Below are 23,849 nucleotides of genomic sequence, written 5' to 3'. Positions count from 1 at the left end.
AAGTAGGGCCCTCAGCATGCATTACAGTTGCTTGGAAGGACAAAGACCACAATCACAAACTTTCCTCTTCCTACTATTTTCCCTGAACATCTTACTGCTGAGCATGACAGCTTACAGTATGGAGTATCCATTTGGTCAGTTTGGTTGTCTCAGCTATGTTCACTCACAAATTCTTGTTCACTCCAAGCCTACTTATTCTGACAGAACATGAGGTGGAGAAAGAAAGCCTTGGTCTTATGCGAGCATTGCTGAGCAATAGATGAATTGTTGCTGTGTTATCAATGCATATGGGTTTCATTGAAGAAATCATATGCAATCCATATCATATGCATCATATATATATATATGCAATCATATGCATATATCATCATATGGGTTGCTATGAAGAAAGTTAACTTCATTCCACCCAGACTCATTTCAAAATCTCATTTCATATTTGTAGATGTGTGGAAAGAGGTAAATTTTATACTGTGTCCATCTTTCTAATTTTTACCATGTTGCACAAAGAGAAAATTATGAGACTACATCAAGAGTGAACCTAAAGATAATACTACACCAAGAAAAAGTTGACAGCCCTACTCAGCTTTTTGTAAGTAATCAGGTTATGGAAACCAGAGAAGAACCAGAGACCACAGAAGCAGGAAAGCATATGATCATATTTGGTCAGGACAGTGGGACAACCTAATCAGGTCTTATTGTCTTAGTGATCTTACCTTCTGTATAACTAGAAGATAGAAACGATAGAACTACCAAAATATACATATATATACATACATACACTCTTCTAAGTATTATATTAAATTTATACTATAAATATAAATGTTTTACATTTGGAGAATATATCAGTCTTTAAAAATACCATGGTCTTGCTGGGCATGTTGAAAAACAGGTGGACATTGCACACTTACATAAAAGGATGCATAGATGAGTTTTCAGTAAAGCTTCACTATGAATTTTGGGGCTTTTTTTTGTTTTACACTATCTGAAATAGTGAGTTATGTAGATGTTGAAAAATATTTCCATATCACTTAAGTTTAATGTACTTGTCTGTGACTCTGGAAAGACTTCAGAAGAGCTGGAACAATTGACATTGTGACAACTTCCTAAGAATTATCACTATATAGTACAGCATAAAACTTTGGAACCACTTCTAGAATCAGACAGATTTACACCTGCAAACTCTTGGACTTGCAACAACAGAGTAGATAGTCTTGCATACTTTAATGCCAAAGCAGGTAAGATAGGACAAGAACTAAACTTTCCAAACAAATCAGGGGTTCATTATGTCCTATCAAGTACATCCTTCTACTGTACAAGAAAAGGATGGCAATTCTGTCCCTTACTGCCAAACCCCACACCTTAGTGGAGAGCTAGTACCTTAAAATCAACAACAAAACATCAGAAGTATTTTGAGCAGTACAGAGAAATGATTAAAAGAGTCTTCAATAAGACTACATTATAACACAGGCTTATACTTTCCTCTCTGGCAAAATGGAATCTCTCCCAAATCCCAGCTAAAGATATATAGTGCAGCTGAGTTTCTATGATTATTTTAAGGAAAAAAATAATAAATGAGTCACGCCAGTCAGCAAGTCTTCTTTTAACAAACGAGATATTATTTAATATCTAAATCAAGGGGATTTTATCTCTGTTTAGACTATGTGTAACAATAAATATATTTCAAGATGATAAATAAAACATCCAGACTGAACACAAACCCTTCAAAAACAAAAGAATAACCAATATAAGAGTATCAGAATGTCATTGGAAAGTTATTTGATGCTTAAAGCATATTTGCAGAATGTTTCTGTAATTAGGTTTAGCAATTTAAAACATATTTTCTTTAATAATGAACCCTTAATCACAGAAAAAAGTAATAAATTTTGAAAAAAGAAGATAGGATTTTGTAAATAGGAATAAAGTAAATTATTCTAGTCATGGTTCTTCGTTTTCTCTAACACTCAAATATCAAAACCAGAGACAGAGCAAATAGCTCACCTCTTTCCCTTGAAAGTAATTAAAGATAAAATAAAATATGCCCCATAGCTGTCACAAAAATGAAAGAATGGAAACACAATTTCCAATTACAGAAAGAAGAAATAAGTTTTTCTATTATTAGAATTATGTCAAACATACATAGAACTTTCTTCTAATATAGAAAAGTCAACATCAGTAGCAAACGTTTTTTCGCTCCCTTTAAATATAGAGTCCAAAAGCTACATAGATACTTAGCTACAGTGACACTTGGAAAGCCTCTGGACATTTTGTTGTGTCCTACAGTCCCCAGTGCCCTTATTTCTGTTGTGGGAATAGACTATGCAGTCAGCTGATTCATTGTCACACAGAATTCGGTGTCTGAGGCTTCTAGTGCTAAGGAGAGGAGATAAAATTTATTATATAAAATTTATATGTGCACAGCAAGAAGCAGAGCTTGAGAATAGAAGAACAAAGATTATGTTAATATGCAGAAATTCTGATATCTTTGGTTACAACAAACGAGAAGAGATCTCTTCCTTCACTTACAGAGATGTTGCAGGTGGTGAAACTATTTTCTTTGCACAGATGTGAGACATCAGCCTAACAGACAAACTTTTTGAAGCAGAACCAAATTTCTAGGTTCATCAACATTACAGATAAAAGAATGACTCTAATGCAGCACTGAGGGATACTTTGCTAAACTTTAAATCCAATTGTTTGGGTTCCAGTCACAGGATAGCTGTTGAAATACAAAATAAAATTCAAGAACTTTCCCTGCGCATTTTTTTTCTTTTTCAGAGGGTGTGGGTTATGATTTACAGTTACTACTGAACTGAAAATATTCTGTATAGGCTGCAGTTAGAAATGGAGTAATTAATTCAGTAAAAATATAACTCAGGTCTTTCTGTACTACACTTTAACACTGCCATATCTTCAAATAAGTTATTAAATACATCGTGCAGTGCAAATCCACAGTAGACCTGCTGAAGTAAGGAAGACTAGGAAAAATCTAATAAAAGATTTGGAGAGAAAGACTACATAGAGGGAAGTGCAATACAGAAAACAGAACTGAGAAATTAAATTGATTAAAGGTGTTGAAGAAATGACAAAGGTTTGCTGCAAATCTGTAGCTGAACTATTAATGTTGTGTAGAACATGATATTATAGTATAGATGTCTTTATGAACCTCTTAAAAAACATGTAATGGCTTTTGTCCTTACTGATTCAGGAGCACTGACAAAGCCTTTCCTTTTACCAATTGTTCCAGAACACAACAATTTGTGTAAGGGAAGATATCTTGTGACCTTCAGACCTACCATAAAATTTTGAAATTATTTTGTAGCATGATTTGTGCCTACTAAATTTGATAAGCAAAATTGTGAATGGCTCAGTAAAAAAAAAAAGCTCCATTTTTATCCCTGCTTTCACACTGTTGTTTAGTGTGGATGACTGCAAGGACAGTTAAGATATACACAGCATATTCAGAATGGGGACAATAGTCCAAACTTCTTAGCACCACTCCATGATACTCTGCCCTTGTAACACACATGCCTCAGAGAATTTTCAGCCTGACACTCTATCCAGAAAGATGTGAGGCAGCTGGAACTCGGAAAGCTGGAAACACTGGAAATCTGAAGCTAAATAATCAAATAATAAAAACCTCACAAGTTGCTTTAAAAGAGAAAAATGAGAAAGGCTCATGGATAACAGAGAAGAAAGCAGAGAAATTATTGAGAGAAAAAGGCTGTAAAATTGCTGAGCATTCAGTGAGAATGGATTTTGTATCAAATAAATTTGAACCTCTTATTTTACTAAACAGGTAATCATCTTTTACTCCCCCATATATTTATAAAGGGTCAATAGCAATCAAACTCTATACGTTTCCCTGCTTTTTCCTAATTGCAATTTATATTAAACACAGAGTCAGCAGTGATATTGAAAATATTTTTATTTGCAACTATGTGCAACACTTTATATTAAATTATTACACAGTGCTGTAGGATGAAAAAAAGCATTACCTTGTCAACATGTAGCGCATACAGCACAGGAAGAGCATTGACCTGTTGGAGTGAGTCCAGAGGAGAGCCACCAGGATGACTAGAGGAATGGAAGAACCTCTCCCATGAGGAAGGCCTGAGAGGCTTGGGTTTGTTCAGCCTGGGAAAGAAAAGGCTTCAGGGTGACCTAATTGTGGCCTTCCAGTACCTAATGGAGACCTACAAAAAAAATGGACATTTTACAAGGGCTTGTAGTGATGGGATATGGTGGAAAGGCTTCAAACTGAAATAGAGTAGGTTTAGATTATGCATTAGGGAAAAATTCCTTACTGTGTGGTTGGTGAAGCAGTGGAACAGGTTTCCCACAGAAGTTGTGGATGCCCCATCCCTAAAAGGGTTCAAGGCCAGGTTGGATGGGGCTTGGAGCAATCTGTCTTAGTGGAAGGTTATGACAGGGGGTTGGAACTAGATCATCTTTAAAGTCTGGTCCCACCCAAACCATTCTGTGATTATATGATTCTACGAACATAAACTTATGCCCTTTTAAGTCCTGAATATCCTTTTCCAAAGGAATTCAGGACTCTTAGTTCTATATTACATATGTAAATTATATATGCACACCACACACACATATATAAATAAAGGCCCCTTGCAGCCTTTCTAATAATTATTCATAAAACTCAGTCTTTAAACAAGGTTTCTTTGAAGAAAAGAATGAAGCATTTCATGCAGCAAATCTCAGTGGCTCTTAACTGATCTTTTTTGCAGGAGGTCCATTTCCTTATTATTTGATGAGTAAACAGATTCTTCAGACTAAAATAGACACGAGGTCATAGTCTGTAATTTCTGACCTCCTGTAAAATATTACAATTTTATAGTTTCTTATGGATACGTAGAGGTGCTTGAATATCACTATATGACATTTCCTTCTCTCCTGCTAATTGAAGTATGTATTTTAGTAATTTCAACACACCTTGGATGTCAAATGTGAATACTAATACACCCTTTTTTTTTCTTCTGTAGGAAAGGTACATAAACATTATATGTATACATATGCATGATTACTTTGATTTCTCTTTTTAAAGATCCTTTCCTAAATCTAGCTAAATGCATGGAACTAGAAAAGCTTGGGGTTTTTTTCTCCATCAACACACATAGCATGAAATCATGTTTTCTCAATGTAGAATATTTTCTCATCCTCTGCTCTTCCCCATCTGCAAGCATGACCTAATATTCCCCAAAAACATAAAGACTTTTTCAAATTCACTGAATATTTTATTGGCAAATATATTCAAGGATAGGAAATTAAGGATCAGACATATGGATAATATATTTGAAAATTTAGGGCTTTTTCCCTTCTAGAAAATATTATCTGACTGCCATCTATAAGTATATTTAATATGGATGATGAAAAATGAAATAGAAATTGTATACTTCAATTCTTTAATTTTCACATGGGCTGTGGAACTGTTCCAGGAGCTGTAACCTTACTGGAGAGTGATCTTTTCTAAATATATAAGTGTAACAGAAATTATGTGCACACCCTGACAGCATAGAAAGAAGTAAGAGGTACTAGCCTACACGGTTTCCCTCTCAAGTTCTAAGACGTAGGGTGTTATTTATTTCAAAGTAATTTCTCTAGCACTAATATAACTTCTCATATATGAACAGGCGACAATTCTTCTCATATCATAATATTTTCACTGAATTAACATTACTTCATTGTGTAGTTACCTTTTGTGTTGTAAAGTCAATTTAGCAAGCCTGAGATATTTTTTCAATTATATTTGACCTAGAAGATAAAAGTCATGAAGTGATATAACATAAAAGACGTCAACTATTCTACATCCCAATTTACATAAGCATAAATTGTTGTAGAGTAGATACAGTACATAGAATGTCAGGTGTCTGTAAATACATAATGGCTATAATTCTAGAAATTTTCATTTTTAAGCAAGGCATTTGCATGTAGCTGTCTACAGATTTCCTAAAATTAATCTGGAAAAGAGAACAATTATTGAGGAATGAAGGGAAAAATAAATTAAATGAAAACATAATTTCTAGAGTATTTTAGAGATAGAAGTTAAACTTACGTAAGCAGAAGTGGTAGTGCAGCAGCATGCACCCACATATACTCAAATCCCTCATTTGGGTTGCTACTAAGCAATATACATCATGTGGGTGCTCTGAATGTCTCCTGAGATTATAGCAAATTAGGAGTAAATTATTCATTGGCATGCAGTTTGGAGATTGGTCTCACATGACTTACAAGCAATAGTTCTGATTAAAGAATAATAAGGAGAAATGAAAGAAAGAGTCTTCATAGACATGACTCTCAGACTCTTCGGACTCATTTTTTAAACCCCTATATTTTTCTCTTTTTTTGGTGCTCACTCAGAAGTGTCTTTATAAACCTAAATTGTCACACAATACTAATCATGCAATGAAGCAAAAGTGGATCATATACCCTTAATTCCACTTTATACAGGTAGTAGCATCGCCTTGAATAAAATTTGTTTTAGCCTACAGTCAGTTTACTGGTGTAACTAAGGTATATTATCCTTTCAAAAGATAAAGCTATAGTTCAAAGAAATAGAGTAGTTAGAAGATGTTTGAAACTTACGGTCTTACAGCAACAAAAAAAGATTACAATCTAATAGCTATTGTTAGAGTAACAGTAACACTAAAAATCAACAAGGAAGCCAATGAAATTTTTTTATTAGATATTGCTTATTCTGTATTAAAACAATATGTAACTCAATGTCCAGCTTTTTTCATGGTTTATTTAGTTTTTCTCATTTACAGTTTGGTGTTTCCTATATTGGTTGCTAACAACACTCCACTATATGCAAAAGTTTGAAGAGAGGTTACATTTTGGTACAACAAAAAAAAATGTTTATACAATGCTTACTTACCTGTCAGCTGAAGTTTGACTAAACCCAGCAGAAGGCCAGGCAAATATGTTCCTAAAATTTTAATATATGCCACAAGGAAATTGAGTATGCCACAAGGAAATTGAGTATGCCACTCTCCCAATCTTCTGGCCACCTGCCTCTACTTATTTTGTAATAAAATGTGAAATTGGTTACTTATTAATCCATAACAATGAGAGAAATGAAAAGGACTTCCACTAGAAAAATAAAGACCTTTTCACCTTTGACAGCAGCTTTTTGTTCAAAGGAAACAAAATCAAAAGAATCATTTGATACATATTGCTTATTTTAGATAGATATAGTCCAAAATTTTAGATAGATATAGTCTATACAGTTTAAAATCTGAAGTTACTTACAAGATTTCTTTGAGTAACATATACACAGAAGTTCACTGATAACACTGTTGATAGAAAATTACTTATAAGTTCAAATGGAATACTAAGACTGTGAAATGCTGGTCTCATAATCACTATGGCAGTTAATCACTGTTGCCAGGAATAAACAAACAAATAAGCAAATGAGTCATTTGAGTAATTTGATCTGCTTAGAAACACTTAATATCTTAATGCTACTGACTTAGAAATCTATAATGGAACAATGTTCTCAAAAACATAGTAAGCAAAATCTGGTGCAAGGTAAGTTAAGCTGTTTTAAGTTACCAGACTTCTGAAAATTTAAAATTAATGTGTAAAGACTTTTAAACATAGGGTTTAGAACTAGACTTGGAGGAGAAAAGTTGAGCTTTCCTCAGAAACTTCAGAGAAAATTGGTGTATTGGAGATGCTAAACTGTGCTTATCAAAGTATTCCTTACCTTGAAACATTTTTTAAAACATGCTGCATAGATAAACTATACCAATTACAAAATTAATTCTTAAAATGCTGATTGAGTCTATTTTGATTGATTCTATCAATTTAAAACACATGAGTAGGAATTAATTATAAAACTAGAAGTTAGTAACTCTTCTGGCAAAAGGAATCTTGAAAAAGTCATATTTTGAGGTGCAAACATGTTCTAAAGTTGTTATAAATTTTATGTGACAACTTGCATATAGACATAGCCATGGACATTGATTTGCATGTATATACTCATATGTCACTGTGCATACGTGCACAAACAGTATCTTAAGAGAAGAAACCCCACAAAAATTAATGAGTGGGATGTAATTAATCCAAGGTATTTGAATATAAAAATAAGATCCTTTCTGTAATTTATTCAACTGCATTACGTAGATCTGCATCTCTCCCTCACCAAAAAAAAAAGACATTTAAGAAATCAAAAGTAACAATGGAATTCACAGTACTTGGCTTAGGATAAAAATTATTGCAGTCACAGAAGTACATATAGATTTTTACTTTCCTATGTAGAATTCCTAAGAATTTTTGAAGAGCTGTTAGAAAAAAAAATCTTGACCAATTTTAGGCTGTATGTTCTTAGAAACGGTGAAAGGTTTTTTAAAAAGCAGAAACTACTAATTAGTAGTGCTCTACTAATTCTCTGTCAATACTTTTTTGGGTCTACCTGTGAGATTCAAACAATTCTGCCCTGGCATTTACTAATCTAGTCCACTCAAACTATTGAAGGACTGATATCATAATTCCATATTAATTTGCATTGACTGTAGATATAAAGAAAATATGTAGATTAATATAACTAGATTAATATAAATAATACAAATTACTGTGACTGTACTGTAAACACAACTTACCCTACTATGTGCACTAGTTTTAAGAGATTTCAGATACTGTTGATTAAGATGAAAAGATAATATACTTTAGTTCTATATGAATTTTCATATGAAATTTTGAGTAAGAGGCTAAAATGATACAGAATCAACATGTTGCAAGGGTTTAAAAGCTAGATTTATTGAGAGAACCTATGAAGGATTGTCACAAATTCTAGTACATTGGCTTTTTAAAGTCAAACGTGTATTAAAAAAATGTATGCTGTATTTTAATATGCTCCATTTCAGTCACATTTACTTAGACATGACGTACCACTTAATTCACTGAAGTCCTATGGCCTGTATTGTGTCACATATGAGACTCGATTACACTGTTTCTTCTGGCTTTATGACATATGAATCCATTAATAACCGCAGAATTAAGCAGTTTTATGTCTGGTAGTTAAAGACGTGTGACTGCATTAAAGGAGGCTAAAAAGTTACCATATTTCAATGTAAAATTCTTTCTAATGAACTCTTTACACAAGTAAAGATAATAAATAGAGTCTTTAGAAAGAGGAAACCTTCAGTGTACCTTCCCAAGCTACTTAGCTGGAGAATGGACTAATTTGGCAGCTTAACGGCACCAGTTGCTCCCAGTGGCAATTTGCCTCTATTGGGCAAGAATCAACATGCATAAACAAATTAGTGTGATGATACTTTGATAATCCAAGTGTTAGCATGATTAACTATTTCACTTGCTTGATTTGATTTTCTTTGCATATTTACCTCTATGTTAAATATTTCTTTACTCTGAAATCGCCTTATTATAAAATACTTATTCAAGTAAACAACTACAGATTTACTGTATTTTTAATTTTTTTTAGTACCCTGATGGGTTATATGTCAGAAACACTGGAAATGCAAAACATCATAAAAGTAAGTGAAAAATTTAGTCAAAATTTTGTATAGTAATTATTCTACCTCTATTTCCACTGAAATTGCATGTAATGAAACCTTCAAAAACTAAAATATATTTGTTTTATTCAACCTGTATCTTTTTTCTTTTTGCCTCTGGATGTTTAAATATTTTCAGTGGAAACACTTTGCAACCATCTGGTTCACAGGTGGCAACAAATTTCATTTAAATAAATATTATTATATTCTTTCTGTTCAAGGTTGAGTCAAGCTCCAGAATTAATGCACTTCTTTAGTGAAATAATGCAGCAAATAATCAATCTCCATTGGTATGGTATGGTAACAGTAGGGTGGAAAAGAATATTAGTCATTCTACTATCTTTTATATTTGCCCACTTTCTCATCTATCCACATTCTTTCAATCTTTTTTTTTCTATCAAGAAAAAAAAAAAAAAAGAAAATACACCACCAACAACCAAACAAACCCAAAACCAAGAGAAAAAAAGGCTCTAAATATAAACAATAAAAGACACAGGAAAGATCATCTATTATTTTAACTTTCTTTTTCCTCTACGTCATAAATCATTCCTTTTTTAATTCTTGTATTTATACAATATTTTTCAGAGCAATGATCTGCATTAATACCTGTGAAACATTTAGTTATACCAAACAAATAAATATTTTGTTTTTTAAAATTTAGCATTTAATGAATTATTGGGAAAAGGTAACTCACCAGATCATCAATTTTTCCATCTGCATTCAGTTGACTATGTGTGACTGCATACATATCCTTCCATTGCATTGAGTGGAGGCCTCGTTGAATGTTTATCTGGAGACTTTTCAGACTGATCGAAAAACGCACTTTAATACTTGATTGGCTCAGTGTTTGTTCAGCTCTTGATTCCACTCTCTGGATTGACTAAGTCTCCAACAACAATAATGGGAACTTAGGGACCTCCCTCCTGTATTTCCACCTAGGCTGTAGACATCAAAAGTTAGACAAGATGAATCCCACCCACAAGAGTTTGAGAAGTAATGTTCTTTTATGTTGACTGAATATTTTCAGTAATAACTCTCATGTGTTGAAAGTGAATTTTATGTGTAATTTTATTTAAATAATATTTCCTTTTCCAGTGGAAAAATAACCTAGGAGCATTCATTTACATTACTTCAAATATTAAGCTTCAATTTCATATACTGTACCTGAGTACTGTAGTATTTTATCAGTTTTTCTACTGCACCCTAGTCCAGCTGGAGAATTCTCATCTGAGACTGCTCTTCTAAAAGCTCCTCCTGTACATGGCAGTGTTTTTCTTGTGTGCAGTCAATCCCTTCTTCCAGTTTTTCTATGATTTGCAGGCTTTTTAAGCTTAAAACCAGGTTAGATTACATGGTATAATTTAGATGGAAGAGCTTTCATTCCTGCAAAATATTTCTTTTTCTAGAACTATCCAATTTAAACCAACATTTTGTTATATTGTTCCACTTATCTCAATGCTTTCCTTCTTGCGTATTAATTACAGGGATGAAAAGTATAAGCACTCAAACTACACTATTTTTTACACAGCTGTGTTAAATTAGAAGTAAAAATAAATAAACAAACAAAAAGATATTTCCCTCTATAAATACATATGCAAGAGAAGGGGAGGCAGAGAAAACTAGTTTTCTTGAGTTTACATGGCTTTATCAATAGAAAAGGAATTTAATCCAAACTTCCAGAGTGAACAAGAAAATTACAGTAGAGTAACACAGAATTCAAATATTGTCAGATTATGTGCATTTTTCCCCTTCAATAAACACCAAGTAGCCTATTCCCTTTCTCACTGAAAGAAAAATGAAAAAAGTCACTGCATTTTTTCCCATGGAGTCTCAGCTCATACAGAGAGATTTTCTGTAGATTAGGTGGCTCCTGTGAGTTCCCATGCTCATTTGCTGTTATAAATTGGTCTTTTTCACATTCCTTTATTCAAATGGCTTTGCTCTTTTTATCTTTGCTGATACCCAAGACAAGACACTTCACTATCTTGTTCTCCAAAGTCCTAATCTATAAAAATCACTTTTATGCCCCAATAAATACACACACATCTATACAAAATCCTAGTATTCTTAAAGAATTGAATTAAATTACACATCCTTAGCAAAATATAACATCTCTGAATGTAAATTGCTAGATAAGAGTTAGATGGTATTACCACAAGTATTGTTCATGAATTTTTTAAAATTTGTATTTTTTGAATTCAGGTATATTATTAGGTATTAAATAATGTAACTACTTTCCTCACTCCAAACTGAACGCTTCCCCCGCCCCTGGTGGATCAAGACTGCAACATCACTTTGACCAAGAGACCTCAAAATTTCAACAATCAGGTCTCATTTCTGGATCCACAGGTGGTGATTTTATACCTTTCTACTCTTATATTTCTTTATTTCTTTTCCCTTTTGTACATTTTCTCAAGTGTTAATTTTAAGTTTTTTATTGTTGGTTTTCTAACCAAAATGGCTACATTTTAAAATTTGCCAAGTACCTTATTTTACCTTAAATGTTCTAAAATTTACAAGTAAAAGTTTGATACTAAACCTCCTGAGAATTTTGTTGCTTTCCTGTGCACCACTTAAAGTAAATCAAGCAACCTTTCCCTTAAACTGCCAGGTGGACTGGGCCACAACAGCTGCAGAGGGGAAAAAAACCACAAACAAACAAACAAGAAAACACCCCAAAAAACCAAAACAAAATAAAACAAAGCCACTCAGACAAATTCCATTCATTTTTGATAGAATTCAAGGGGGGCTACTATTAATAGTAGTCAGCACTACAGTATAAGAGAACACTCAAGTCTGGTGAGAAATCTATAATGAAAAGGATGGACTTAATATTGTCATGTCTGATGATAAAAAGTTTCTACTTCAAACCATTCAAGTGTTTTCTTGCAGGTCTAAATGTCTTTCATCCTTAAGAAGGGCTCTCATGTAGTCCTAGGGATACCAAACTTAGAAAGAGAGTATATATTGCCATTATGAATTCTGACAATTGGAATATCCATCTGAAATGGAATTCCAAATGAACATCAATCAATTAACTTAAAATCAAAGGTTAAATCAAACAGAACCATGGAACCCTCTTAATCCTTTTCTTGGTTCCAGAAGAAGGTGCTTGCTGTTGCAGATTTTATTGGCGACAGCAATAGATGCCAATTTAAAGTCCATTTCTTCTAAATCTCTGACCATAATTTTGAAAAAAGTCAAGAAAAAGAACAAGATAATTTCCTATCTTTAAAAAATTCTTTTGAATTTTTGCATTATATTGATGATGCTTATCCTTAAAGGGCTAATATACAATACAGTTCTGAAAATTATAGACAAGGGAGTATTATGTTTATGTCAAGGTTAAGTTTCTTTCATTAGAGTTTGTTATTCACAATTTCATTTGGTGTTTGTGAGCAATAAATCCTTTGCACACTCACCAGTTTCAGTAAGATGATGACATAAACCGACCCCCCAGTTTTTGTAGCTTCATTGATTGCCAGGATGCCATTACAGTTGTTTAGCACTCTTCTGCCTACCACAAAATTTTCCATTATTAGACACACTTTTGAGTTCCCTAGAGCTTTGCCCATCTTCATGTGCTTGGATTGAAATTTTTTCTTGCTGAGTTTTTGCTCAAGGCCAAATTATCTTGAAAAGTGTAAATTAAAATAATATGGATATTTCAAAGGAAGATATTAACAAACAAATATATGAGAGTATGTGTATGCAGAGAGAGTGAGCTATAACCTATCTAAGTTCTACATCCATTCTGTTGAAGAGTTCTTCTGTCTTGGAGAAGGTCAGTGCTGTGCTCTGGCCCTTACTTGTCCTGGGGTTTTTTGCTACCTTACTTGTTACTTCCCTGTTAGAGAAAGTGTCTGCTGGCCAAATTTCTGTCTGATCTGATTAAGTCCGACAATACAGTGCACCAAGCAAGGAATCCCTTCACAGGTGTTCCTTTTGAAAAATATCCATATAAAAGAGGTGAATCCAATTTTACTTTTAAGTTGGGTACCTCCTAAAATCTCTTTGACTTGGAAGCAGGCTCTGATGCTGATTTTACTGAAGTACAATGTTCAAATGCTGATATGAATGAAAAAATATCCTTCACTCTACCTGAGTTTCCAAAACCTACAAATTAATTTTCATGTAATTATTTTTAAAAATCATGGACAGTGCACAAAATATTTAAGTCCAAAACAAGATCCTGGAACAAACTTCTAATCCATTCAATGGCAAATTCTGCATCTACAACCTACAGATAATGTCTCTATACACCAGCTAACATGACTTAAACTGAGAAACACGGCTCACATTATGACACAACAAACAAACCAACATAAATAAAGCCACTGATTTCAACACAATGGTGTCTGAGTGTTTCATAAATATCAGCATCCATGATATGAGAATACATCCCTATTATCATTTCATACATAGGCAGTTGAAGTAAAGGAATTTGGGAACATGGGGTAAAAGAAGGCAATTCACATTAAGCAAAAATAAAATGTGAAATTGCTTTCTATCAGAACTCTCATTTGGGATATATGAGAACAGAGATTAATTTCTCTTCTATTTTGAAGCAGTTTGAACTAACATCATTCCATGCTGATATAAGAGGGATTGCTCTCTAGTCTTTCTTGCAGAGTTTTCCCCTATTCATAGGCAAGTTTAGAAGTTATTGAATCACTGAGAGGCAGAAAAACTTGTGTGTGCTCAGGAGCTATTGTCCTACACTGCAATGAAAATGACCTTGGCTCAAATCCCCAGTCAGAGACCAGACACAACATTGTTTCCTCGTGTCTTTTGTTAATGCTACTTCACAAAGACCTTTAAGTGTTCAAGGCAAATTATCATTGGCTACAGTTGTTCTTGGCAAAGTTCAGTCTGCCGCAGATCAGACAGCAGTATCTCAGACTGGACATTCAGAAAAGTTTAGTGGTAGTATCTTCATTATGTCTGAGGGAAAGGACAGGGAAGTATCTAGTTCTCCAGTGGTCTTCATTGCACAACTACATTTCTTTTCCTAGAGTTTTCTTTTTCATCAACTATATAACTTCCTATTAAAAAAAAAAAACAAACAGGATGAAAGATTCAACTTACTTCAATGTATGTCCTTGATCAATTCCTTGATCACTGCTTTTCCTGTGGTGCTAAGCAAATGCCATGGCAAATGATGGAATTTTGGCATACAAATCAGACATTTTTAGAATTTGAAAGAAAAGCTGCTCATCTGAAGTTGCAAAGGTCGGAGGTTTTTTAAATCTATTAATTATGGAGAATGAAAAGAATTAACTTTGAAAGAAAACTGTGTTTACCTACAAAACTGTAGGGCTCTGAAAATTTTTGGCCCAGCTAAAAAAAAAGCAAAGTAAAATGTTTAAACCACATGCACAGAACCACAGGTTTGAAAACTTCTCAGTATTTTTAAGTCATAAGTCATAACCTATTTTTCTTTTCTTAGTATGCTGCATCTTTTAAATATATGCTTCATTTCTTAGTCATCTGGCCCTGTCCCATGTTGGAATTGCTCCCTGCTGTTAATTAGAGGTGACTATGATTTGATTAATCTCAAACATGTGTTATATATGCACACTATGGAAAACTGTATTCCATATTTTCTACTTTAAACATTTTTGAATGCAATGGAAATAAGCCAAACATTTTTTAAGGACCTAATCTTATCTTAATGAACAATATGGATATGATCAAAATAAGACATTCTAATCCATTTAAAGTGTTAAAAGTTCACAGAAATATGCACTAATCATGTACGGTATTTATCAATATAATGCAAACAAGGTTTCAAATGCATACCACCTGAGCATCGTTGCTGTCTGTAAATCTGAAGTTCTCTTCCTTTCTCTCCATTTAGACACAGGTTTGTCACAGTTTGACAATGTGCTTTACCTGACCCCACACTGTTGGTATGTTACCCATGTAGACTTTCTTTTGAAGACTCTAGCCATATATTTTTATACCTAGGAGCTAGCAGTCAAGGATGGCTATAACACTTCCTTATGATTTTTCATAGCTCTTGATATTGAAAGGTCTTTAATAACTAGAGTACAAACACAAGATCATTTTTTAGGACAGGATTATTCATATGCTTAAACTACATTTTGGGGTTAGTAATTATACAGTTATATAAGAAAAATTCAGTATATAAGGAAGTTTAATCATACGATTACATATTGTCTTTGTTTATAAGCATCTTTAAAGACCACTATTAAATCAAAAGTTTCAAATACTTTATATCACATTAATATAAGTGCCTATGCATTTTTGTGCAAATAAAAGCACTGTAAGTATTGCCAAAAGTTCACTAAAAGATTTCCTCAGGGTATACAAAAGAGATTATTTTTTAAAAGTTAAATGTAAAAACTTTACTTTTTAAAAATTACAATTATTTAATTTGGTGGTTCTAATGATTTTTATGTATAACTTCGTTGTTATTAATATAAAGCCTCCAGTGGTAAGTGAAATGTAATTCCAACTAATTTTTCCTACAGCTGTATACAAATCAATAACCATAAGAATTCCAAAGGAAAAGCATGTTGTACGGCCCTCCAAGTTCCTAATGAATGCAAATAAGCTGACCTTTCTTTGACAACTATGAATATGGTTTTTCACAATTTTACATTGAAATTGCTGTCATCAGCAATTCATACAGCAAAAATGGAGCCAATAGTAGTTGTAAATAATTATGTGTTACAAGAGGGTGTGTGGTACAGTTACCACAGCAAACAAACTTCATGATTGTGAGAATAAGTTACTCTAACATATTTTGTCAAAAGGGATCTTCAAAGAGAACACAAATGCTCTCTTTACTTGTTGGGCTTTTTAAAATTTTTTTCTATATCCTTGAAACCCTCTAGTTTTAGTGCTCCATTTTTATTGTTCAAAATGCAAATACCTTCACACCTTGAATTATTAATTGCTAACAATAACACCATTTTTATAGGCAGGGCAATGAGCCTGAAAGTAAAGGAAGATTACAGTCCAAAAAAAAAAAAAAGAAAAAAAAGAAGGATTCTTCATTTAAAAGGGGTAATATGTCCATGAAAATGCAATATTTCTCATACAATGATGTAATAAAACAGTGAATGAAAACAATGTATTTGATACAATGAGCTACTGTAGTACTTCCACATCTAGTATTTCTTTCTCACAAATACTCTCTGAATAGTGCTGGAAAAATTAATGTATAAATTAAAGCTATGGCATATTTTTAACATCTATTTTAAAATGAAAAGCCTATACAGGTTTAGGAGAAATTGAAATTTGAAGCACTTGCATTAGAGCATTGTAGTTAGAATATTTAAAATGTCTGCGAAAATGCTGTTTGGAATAGACCTGAAGAAACAGCAATTACATTAAACATGTTAATTACAGGTGCATGTTGGTCTTTGAAAAAACAAAAAAGATCAAAAACCCCAGAAAAAATACAATATTCTGGTTCATCATTCCTATTCAGCAAAAACTTGAAATACATATGGCTGAAAAGTAGCTGCCTCAACTGAACACTGTACTAATTAGGATGATTAAATTTCCCCTTGTTTTGGATACAGAGGTTACTAAATTCTTAGAAGTAATTTCATTAAAATCATTAGTTCTTTTTGTCCTATTTTTATGTTTTGCAAGAAGTAAATTTCTGATTTAATAAGCTTTGAATGCTCAAAGATCATAACGGGATATCAACTAATACTATGTTCATATAATATGTGTGATATTTTAAAAGAACGGTCCTTTCTTGACGACATTTCCTCAGGATCTCTACTCTCATACTTGTAATTCTTTCATGTTCAGAATGAATCCCTCCTACATCTCACTCAATATTGATCTTCAAGGCATTTCTTCCAATCCTCTCCCCAGTGTGGTCACTGAACAGTATAAAAGTTCAATAGGAAGATCAGCTGCTCATCCACTTTTTGCTAAAGCAATTTGTATTATGGATTTATTTTAGCAGTCTACAGTGGCAGTTGCTGTTTTTACTATTTAAATGCTTTGATTATCTGACCTTGCTTACTTTATCTTTTTAAGTGCTGTGCATGGGCTTTAAAGTTGATCAATAAGTGGGGATTCCTCCACCACATTATGTTGAAATCAATCCTGATTCAGACTATTTGTATTTCACTCTTATGAGTCCATCTGTCTTTCTTAATTTTATATTCTCTTTTCTTAACTAATTTTGTCTGCCACTGCAAATACTTACTGTCAGGTAGATTTCCATTGCAATCAATTCAGCTTTTCTCAGTCATAACTGGAAGACACAAATATATAGGATCAGATCCTATACTTGAACAGATAATATTTTTTTTTGTTTTTTTAATACATGTCATAGATAATGTGAAAGTCATAAACACAAATTTTTATTTACTTAATGTCTTACTTTTTCTAGTAATAGTGAGAAATTAAAAATCAAAATAAATGGCACAAGCTTATTAAAATACTTCAGATTTGCAATTTCTCTTAGAGAAAAAGATAAAGTAATGGAGTCAAGCAGCCTTCAACTATGTCACGATAAACCTTGGAATTCTGTGCTTAAATTTGGGAACTATAACTAGTTCTGAATTTGTGCACTGTAAAAAAAGCTCTAAGAAATACGTTGTTATATTTTGCATCTAATTTATTTAATAAACATTTAAAACATTTCAAATTTATTAGTTCTTAAAAAGTTTTAAAATTTACCTTGCCTAATTCATAATGAAAAGGTTAACACAACTGTAAGAAGCCTGGATATGTCAAAATGTTAGCATGGATATGTCAAAATAGAACAAGAGAAAGAAACTAAATAGAAAATCTAGAAATTCAGTTAACATGCTATGCACAGAGTCCTGAGCATTTAGGGGATTATCTAAATAGAACATATAAAACTTACTGAACTACTACTTTGATCTCATTTAACATCTCCACAAATGTTCAGAAGAGGGATACCATTTCCTCTTTCTTTAACTAAATCACACACACAAACACTAATTTGGATTTCCATTAAATTAATCCAAATTAAAATACAGTCAGACATTTCACAGTTTTCCTGTAATCCTTACATCATAATTCACTACTTCTATAACAAAACATCACAACTACAAAACAAAATCATGAGCGATCCTTAAAACAGTTTTCATCTTCAATCTTGCAAACTTGTGAACAGCTTTTCACATGTTTATAGGGTAATTGGTTTCACAAAACTGTGAAACTGTGACTTGCATTCACATATATTTGAAAGATTGGGGCCTAGGACGCCATTAAAATCTGATACTGCTATTACTCAGTTTGCTAAATAATACATTAATTTTCCAGGCATAGGAAGAAACTTACCCGCTTCTTCAAATTTTCTAGTTCTTCACCTGACTGTGACTATTTCTACTTATTCCAGGACCAGTGGACACCAAGGTCTTGAGAAAGTTGCCACTTATCCTCTTTCTTTGAAGCTGTTATTCTTACCTTTAAGTCTTCCACACTTTTCCCGATTTTTTTAAACAAAACAGAAATGATGCAGTCATGAGTTTGACAATGGTAAACAGAGTGAACATTTTGTGATGGATGGGAGAGTTTCTGCCTCCATTGTAGCTCCATATGGTGCACACCATCATGTCTCTGATGAGATGGGAAGGACAAAAGGAAACATGGCCACAAATATCTTAAGCACTGTTATAATTAGAAGATGTTAATAGCAACATAGCATAGAAAAAGTAGTGGGATGACAGACGTTTAAATTATATTAGGACCAGTGATGATGGGGTGGTGAATATTTAGCCTATAACTCATTATTAAACTTATGTCAAAAACATGGTTCACATGAAAGTTAGCACATAAAATACCTAATAATGAACAGTCACTAAATGAATAAAAGTGGATTGGGATTTTCACTGGTAATTTTCTAAGTGCATGAAACAGAAATGGCTTAGGCATCTAATGTACAAAGTAACCCATACTAAAGAAACCAGCAAATATGCAACAGTCATTTGCACAATGGCTCAATGCCATTTTTCTTCTTTTCTGGAAATTAATAGTACCAGAAATGAAAAAAAAAAGTCTTTTGAGATTTTTCTGTATAAGACTTCAGTATGTCTACATATATTTTTAAATTATTAGTAACTGTACTGAAATCCAGTCCTCTCAGTAATCTTACAAGCAATTTTAGTTAATGCAGGATGTCGCTCCTGAAAATGAATCAGATTTTACTGATAATTCCTTTCAGATTTCAAAGTGAACATTTTGTCTTCTCATTTTAAAATTTCACTAACTAAAAAAAGCATCTATTTCATTATGGGGCTGCTCTGGTTTTCCTTTTAAGCACTTCTGGAATTTGTGGATGTAGAGAGGGGGGGTTTCTTTTGCCAGAATCTTATCCATCTAGAAAATTAGAATGAAAATGCAAAGGAGGAGTAGAACTACTAGATGTTACAAATAGCATCTAATGGGGAGTTAGGAAAGATGTGCAACTTATTCAATACTTGCTAACACCGCTTGTGAAGATTTTTCATTTTATTGTGACAGCAGAGGGGAAATTTAAAGGAATTCACTACACCAAATATTATACATTTGTGCAGAGCACAGCTTAAAAAAGGCAAGTCTGTACTGTTTCTCTCAGGTGGGTAAATGTTAAGAGAGAAGAATCCAAGTTTCATGATGCAGCAGCACAAAGCTGGGAAGTGAAAATTATGTTGCAGCAGAGTCCTGAAAATATGACTGTAAAAGTTAATCAATAAAATGTCTATTCCTGTCTATTCACTAGAGGCCCCAGCTGCATAGCTTCACACAATCGATACTACAAATTATTACGATTTCCAAGTTCCCACTGGACATTCTGAACAAATCTTTCAGGTGTAACAGGCTTATAATGGGGGGGAGGCAAGTAGGGTGGAGGGCTGGGGAGCGGGACTGGGGTTGTGTTACCTTAGGTTTATTTCATCCAGGATAAGTATACAACAAACAAAGCCTGTGACTTCTGAAAACTTTCAGTTTTTTCCCTATGAAATAAATGTATTTTGGGCACCCTGTGAAATTAGCAGAAAATATTTTTTACTCTGTTCTAAAAGAAAATATTTTTATTCTGGTAAATTAATGAATATAAGGGACTTTTATTATTTTTAGATCCTAATTCCTTCTTTGACCATGTCCATGAAAAAGAACTTATAACAAGGACTTCACAACAAGGAAATAAAAGCATACAGAAATGGACCTTTCACCTCAAAGGCCTCACAACAGCTACAGCAGAATCTCAGGTCTCAATGTAGTTTTAAGTGACCAATTTATGCTGCGCTGCATTTTTCTTTGTATGATCCTGTGCTCTCGCCTTGATACCAGCTGCATTTGTCAGATTCACTAAGGAGGAAGGTAGGAAAAGTCCAGGACTGTATGACTTTGAATAAGTCAGCACCAAAGGGATGCTACTTTATGACACATGCAGTACCCTTCATAGCGACTAAATATAACCCTTATGACATTCCCTGTCCCAAAAGACCCAGGGGACTGAGATCCATTGTTCTTTCTGTCTCCCAAGGAACAGAACAGAGCAGGTACTGGCTGGCACAGCATTACTGTTTTCAGGTACAGAGTAAGATGTTGTTTTAAAGGGAAATTTCAATATTTAAATGACTTTGTTTTTAATTTTTTAGATTTATCAGTTCCACTTTATTAAACCTGTTGTTTTGAATTTGCAGTTTTAATTTTCCAGATTCAACAGATAATTTTCTTACTGGGATCCTGCAGCAATGAGTCATAGTACTTTTAAAAAGTACTGGTATCAAAAATTAAAGTCAAAATTTTACATAAGATTAAAAAAAAAATAATTTTGATAATCCATAGAGCTAAGAAAAGATTTCCCTTACTCAAAGTTTATTATGTTCACATGCTGAAGCAAAAAACTTCCAAAGTCACTGAATAAGTGTAGAAAACAGAACAGAAAAAGGTTGCTTAGTTAATAATTTTTGCATGTGAAGAGATTCATTCAAGTTTTATTTGTTCATATAAAGTATAAAAAATCTATTAAAAAGTCCTTCTGAAAAATGTTTTAATGATTATCATTTGGCCTTCTATTTCAGCATTAGTGAAACTTATTTCAGTGAACTTTTGCAAAATTCCTGCTCTCTCAAAAGCTATATTTCATGACACAATCAATCAGTTACAGCTGGGATTTTCAATTCCACTTCCCCCCTCCCCCTTCCATCTCACACTAAGTTACCACAATCAGTAATCCTAGAAGTTTGTATCCTTTTTTACTTTCAAATAAATATCTAAAAGATTTGGTATAAAATGGCATTTTGTTAACTGAGGAATAACTTCAAATGGTTAAGAAAACACACTATGGCAAAAGATTCAAGTTGTGTTAGGAAAGTAAATCAGTGACAGTGTTTTCCCTAGAGAAGTACTAGTAATATCTTTAGAGATATAACTACGGGTCGAAAACCACCAAGCTATTTTATTTAAAGAAATGAAGACACATTACTGAAGACAGTGTTTCTTCCATGAAGCTTTTCCCCGTCTTTAGTTAATAAAAATTAACTTAAAACATTTGAGCTGCAGCATGGATGAAGTTCCAGTCTAAGAGTCATTTACACTGAGCATACGTAATATTTTACTTTAGATGCATGATGTTTGTTGCATCCAAATTTAACAAGTCTTCCTCAGAAAAGATTTGCTGAGCTAATATTTGATGCTTGCCACAAATCTGAGATAAAACATTTAGCTCCAAATATTCAGTCCACCTCCAAATGAACAGACTTTCTTTTTGCAGACAACTTATGTTGTATAAAGTGCTCATCATGCTCTGTGATATTACAAAACAGCTTGAAATTCAGTCTGTATATATGGGGATTGCTTAATGTAACATAACTTTAATAAGAAGAGAATGACTGCATGAAAAAGAATCAAGTGAAGTGAGTAATTTTTAGCATAGTCTAAATCTCAATAACTCTAAATAATGAATCACTTTGTGGCTCAATATAAAATATAGTTAATGTTAAGCTAAATGATAAAATCTAATTTTTGAACATTGTTACTTTTTGATTAAATCCTAAGAGTTAGCCTTCAATCTAATAGATACGAAATTTGACTGATTAGAGCAAAAGTACTTTTTTCAGTGTAAACTCATCTAAAGTATACGGTTTGCTTTTTTTTTGTTTATGTTAGCAACTTCATATATGCCTTGCTATTGTGACTAAAAGTTCAAACACCAAATTTCCTTTAATTTGGTAGCCTCTGCTTAGAGGCAGCTTCTCTAACAAAAAAAGAAAGACAATAAGACCCATATGTAACCTTTGGTCTCAAAAAAGAGGAAGATGAGAATACCATTGACAGATAGCTAATAAACAATTACACTTACTATTCTATTTCAACACTAAAAAATATTAATTTTAAAAATAAACCAAACTCCTAATAATAGTATTTTTCAACACTTGATTTTTTAAGTGCAGAACATGTTTTAAAACATACATTAATCAATCATTTAGATTTAATAGTTTATTCGAGTTACAGAACACACTTACACTACCTCTTACCTGAGAGAAATGATTAATACCGTACATATTAAAAGGATTTACTGCTGACTTTAATGACTTCTGTTTTTCAAATACTGAAAAAGAAGTAACTCACTTGTAATCACTAATTTCTTCTTCAGAAGTTAGAATATGTTTTCTCAGGGTCTTCAGCTCTCCGTCTGTGATTTTCTACTGTTCTGTTCTTGGTGAACTGTTTCTGCTATTTGCTCACTTAGCTGCTCTTGAGTTGCTTTCAAGCTGGATTCCATTAGAAGAAGTTTTTCATCTTGACTGGCAAGTTCTTGGTCTGTAAGTTAAAAAAAAAAAAAAAAAAGCATTACATTTTAAGCTCAAGCCGAGTGATATTTTTGTTTTAAATGCAATGCAGTGCAACCCTCTGTAAGAGCTGGGCAAATACTGTTTTCCGGAGAAGAGTTTCATTCCATTCCCAATCTTGAGAGGAAAACATATTATAAATATATTAATAGCTGGCTTAAGTCCCTTCCATTGTGTTACAGTAAACTTAAATAAAGAAACTTGGACTCAATATTCTGCAAACATTTAAACTGCTACCAGAGCTTACTGTGTACATGCACATCCAGTACGTAGTTCATTCTAAAGCAAACACCTATTGCCTTTGTATTTTGCAACATAAGTCAATTTAGAATTCAAAATCACAATTTTGAAAATAAAGCAGTTTTATACCATTTAACAATAATAACATGTACAATTTAAGCTTGAAATCTTCAATTTCATTATATTTTTTCATGAATTACAGAGCACATACATAGTAAAAACCCGTTCTTTTCCAAGGTCATCCAATAGATGGCAATCTTTCCTTAGACCAAAAGAA

The 23,849-nt window shown here is 32.9% G+C and overlaps 2 long non-coding RNA genes across 2 annotated transcripts in view; both read right to left on the bottom strand.

Moving 5' to 3' along the window:
- LOC121668509 overlaps nucleotides 1–4,310 on the bottom strand; it is an 85,664-nt gene extending 81,354 nt beyond the window's left edge. Inside the window, exon 1 of the long non-coding RNA XR_006017406.1 lies at nucleotides 3,996–4,310. This is a non-coding gene — a long non-coding RNA (uncharacterized LOC121668509). The remainder of the gene's footprint in view (nucleotides 1–3,995) is intronic.
- Nucleotides 4,311–4,423: 113 nt separating this feature from the next.
- On the bottom strand, nucleotides 4,424–23,301 carry LOC121668574. The gene is made up of 4 exons (XR_006017462.1): nucleotides 23,112–23,301; nucleotides 17,728–17,775; nucleotides 10,222–10,467; nucleotides 4,424–5,766 (listed from the first exon to the last, which is right to left on the bottom strand). It is a non-coding gene; the product is annotated as an uncharacterized LOC121668574 (long non-coding RNA).
- Between the last annotated feature and the right edge of the window lie 548 nt (nucleotides 23,302–23,849).

This window comes from Corvus kubaryi, unplaced genomic scaffold (assembly GCF_017639235.1).
Source record: "Corvus kubaryi isolate FWS band 111438036 unplaced genomic scaffold, C.kubaryi_AGA036_p1.0 37385, whole genome shotgun sequence".
Lineage (NCBI taxonomy): Eukaryota > Metazoa > Chordata > Aves > Passeriformes > Corvidae > Corvus > Corvus kubaryi.
Note: the sequence above shows the minus strand (reverse complement) of the source record. Positions and strands in the feature narration are given on the sequence as shown.